We start from the raw sequence: 3,263 nt of genomic DNA, 5'->3' as shown, positions 1-3,263 counted from the left end.
ATCTGAGATCTTTCTTCTTTTCTAATGTAAGTGTTTAGTACTATAAAGCTCCCTCTGAGCACTGCTCTAGTTGTGATCCTCGTATTTTCATATGTCATATTTTCATTTTCATTCAGCTTAAAATACTTTCTAACACCCCCTGTGACTTTTCTTCTCTATTTATAAGTGCATTAGTTAGTTTCCAAATAATTTGGGACTATTCAGATAACTTTCTGTTGTGATTTGCAGTTTAATTCTTTTGTGGTCAGAGAACATATTTTGTATTACTTGAATCCATTTAAATGTATTAAGCCTTGTCTTATGGCTCAAAATTTGGTGTCTTGATAAATATTCTGTGTGACCCTTGAAATAATGCATATTCTGTTGTTATTATGGGTGAAGTGCTCTATGAATGTTAATTAGGACATGCTGGTTGATAGTTTTAAGTCTTCTATATCCTTATTGATTTTCTACTCATTCTACCCATTATTGAGAGTGTTACAAATCTGATACTTGTGAATTCATCTATTTCACCCTGATGATCTTTCAGTTTTCACTTCCTGCATTTTAAAGTTCAGTTATTTGATGAATTGACCACTTTATTACTGTAAAACAAGACCTACCTCTGGTAATATTCTTTGCCCTGAAATCTATTTCATCCTTTGTTAATATAGCAACTCCAGATTCCTTCTGATCAGCATGGGATGTCTTATTCTATCTTTTTATTTTTAGTCTATTTGAGGTTTTATATGTATTTATTTTTTTAAGATTTTATTTATTTATTCATGAGAGACACAGAGAGAGAGGCAGAGACATAGGCACAGGGAAAAACAGGCTTCATGCAGGGAGCCCAATGCGGGACTTGATTCCGGGTCTCCGGGATCACCACTTGAGCGGAAGGCCGATGCTCAACCACTGAGCCACCCAGGCATCCCTGTAGTTTTATATTTAAAGTGGATATCTTATAGGCAGCATATAGTTGAGTCATGCCTTTTCATCCAATCTGGCAACCTCTGCCTTAAATGTGCTTGTTGATATGGTTGCATTTAAATCTGCCATCTTGCTATTTCTTTTCTTTTCATTTAAATCTGCCATTTTTTTTTCTGGGTACAGTATACTTTATTGATGGTACATGACAAGGTAGGGCTCCTCAAGCCCCTTCCCTTCCTTGGGGTCTGGGATGTAAATTGGAGGTCAGGAGATTTTCAGTGTGTTGGAGGATTAAGTTGGGGCAGGGACTCCCCAGCAGCTGAGGGCCTCTCTCTTCCTCTTGTTCTTGCTGGGGCTGGTGGTCCAGGAGGCTCTTACTCCTTGGAGGCCATGTGGACCGTGAGGTCCACCACCCGGTTGCTGTAGCCGAATTCATTGTCATACCAGGAAATGAGCTTGACCAAGTGGTCATTGAAGGCAATGCCAGCCCCGATGTCGAAGGTGGAAGACTGGGTGTCACTGTTGAAGTCGCAGGAGACAACCTGGTCCTCAGTGTAGCCCAAGATGCCCTTGAGGGGGCCCTCTGATGCCTGCTTCACCACCTTCTTGATGTCGTCATATTGGCAGCTTTCTCCAGGCGGCAGGTCAGATCCACAACTGACACGTTGGGCCATACCAGTGAGCTTTCCGTTCAGCTCAGGGATGACCTTGCCCACAGCCTTGGTGGCGCCAGTGGAAGCAGGGATGATGTTCTGCGCAGCCCCTCGGCTGTCACACCACAGCTTCCAAGAGGGGCCGTCCACAGTCTTCTGGGTGACAGTGATGATATGGACGGTGGTCATGAGGCCCTCCACGATGCTGAAGTGGCCATGGATGACTTTGGCCAGAGGTGCCAACCAATTGGTGGTGCAGGAAGCATTGCTGACAATCTTGAGGGAGTTGTCATACTTCTCGTGGTTCATGCCCATCACAAACATGGGAGCCTCAGCAGAAGAAGCAGAGATGATGACCCTCTTGGCCCCGCCCTTCAAGTGAGCCCCAGCCTTCTCCATGGTGGTGAAGACCCCAGTGGACTCCACAACATACTCAGCACCAGTATCACCCCATTTGATGTTGGCAGGATTTCGCTCTTGGAAGATGGAGATGGACTTCCCATTGATGACAAGTTTCCTGTTCTCAGCCTTGACCGTGCCATGGAATTTGCCATGGGTAGAATCATACTGGAACATGTACACCATGTAGTTGAGGTCAATGAAGGTGTCATTGATAGCGACAATATCCATTTTGCCAGAGTTAAGAGCAGCCCTGGTGACCAGGTGCCCAATACGGCCAAATCCATTCACTCCGACCTTCATCGTGTCTCCAGGATGCGGCTGGCACTGCACCAGAAGATGCGGCTGTCTGTCGAACGGAAAGGAGCAGAGAGCCTAAATCTGCCATCTTGCTATTTCTTTTCTCTTTATCTCATCTGTTCTTTGTTCCCATTTTGTTCTTTTATTGTCTTCTTTTTGGATTAATGAGTATTTGGGGGGGGATTCCACATTATCTCCTTTTTAGCTTATTAGATATAATTTTCTGTTGTGTGACTTTAGTGATTGTTTTAGGATTTACAGTACATATCTTTAATTTATCACAATCAGCCTTGAGGTAGTATTTTAACAGGTCACGCATAGCATAAAAACTTTACAGTGTCCTTCCATGTTCCCTCTCCTTGCCTTTGTGCCATTGTTTTCATGCATTTTGTTTTTACTTATGTTATAAACCCCATAATACATTGTTACTTTCTTTTACTTTAAGCTATCAGTAGTCATCTGATTCAAGAGATTTTAAAAATAAAGAAACTGTATTTACCCACATAGTTTCTTTTTTAACTTCTTAATTTCTTTTCTACCTGGTATTTTCTTTCTGCCTGAAAGACTTCCTTGAGCATTTTTTTTATAGTACTGCTGCTGATGATGAATTATTTCAACTTCTATGTGTCTGCAAAGGTCTTCATTTGTCCTTCTTCGGAAAATATTACTGCTGGGTAGGTGTACAATTCTAGGTTGACGGGGATTTTTTTCTTTCAGCTCTTTAAAATGTCGCATCATTGTTTTATGCCTTACATGGTTTCTGTTGAAAAATATGAATCATTTTTATTTTTTTTCCTCTGCACATAATGTGTCTTTTTTTTCTAGTCCCTTTTAGGATTTTTTTATCACTACTTTTTTGAGCAATTTGACTTTGGTTTGCCTTAATGCCGTTTTCTTTATGTTTCTTACACTTGATGTCTGTTGTTTCTTAGATTTGTGGGTTTATAGATTTATCATATTTGGAATAATCTTAGCTATTATTTCCCCTAATAATTTTTCTTT

The 3,263-nt window shown here is 41.1% G+C and overlaps 1 pseudogene; it reads right to left on the bottom strand.

The window, feature by feature from the left end:
• Positions 1-1,203: 1,203 nt before the first annotated feature.
• Positions 1,204-2,264, bottom strand: LOC129518486 (glyceraldehyde-3-phosphate dehydrogenase-like; annotated as a pseudogene).
• Between the last annotated feature and the right edge of the window lie 999 nt (positions 2,265-3,263).

This window comes from Nyctereutes procyonoides, unplaced genomic scaffold, assembly GCF_905146905.1.
Source record: "Nyctereutes procyonoides isolate TBG_1078 unplaced genomic scaffold, NYPRO_anot_genome, whole genome shotgun sequence".
Lineage (NCBI taxonomy): Eukaryota > Metazoa > Chordata > Mammalia > Carnivora > Canidae > Nyctereutes > Nyctereutes procyonoides.
This window is presented reverse-complemented; position numbering and strand designations above follow the sequence as displayed.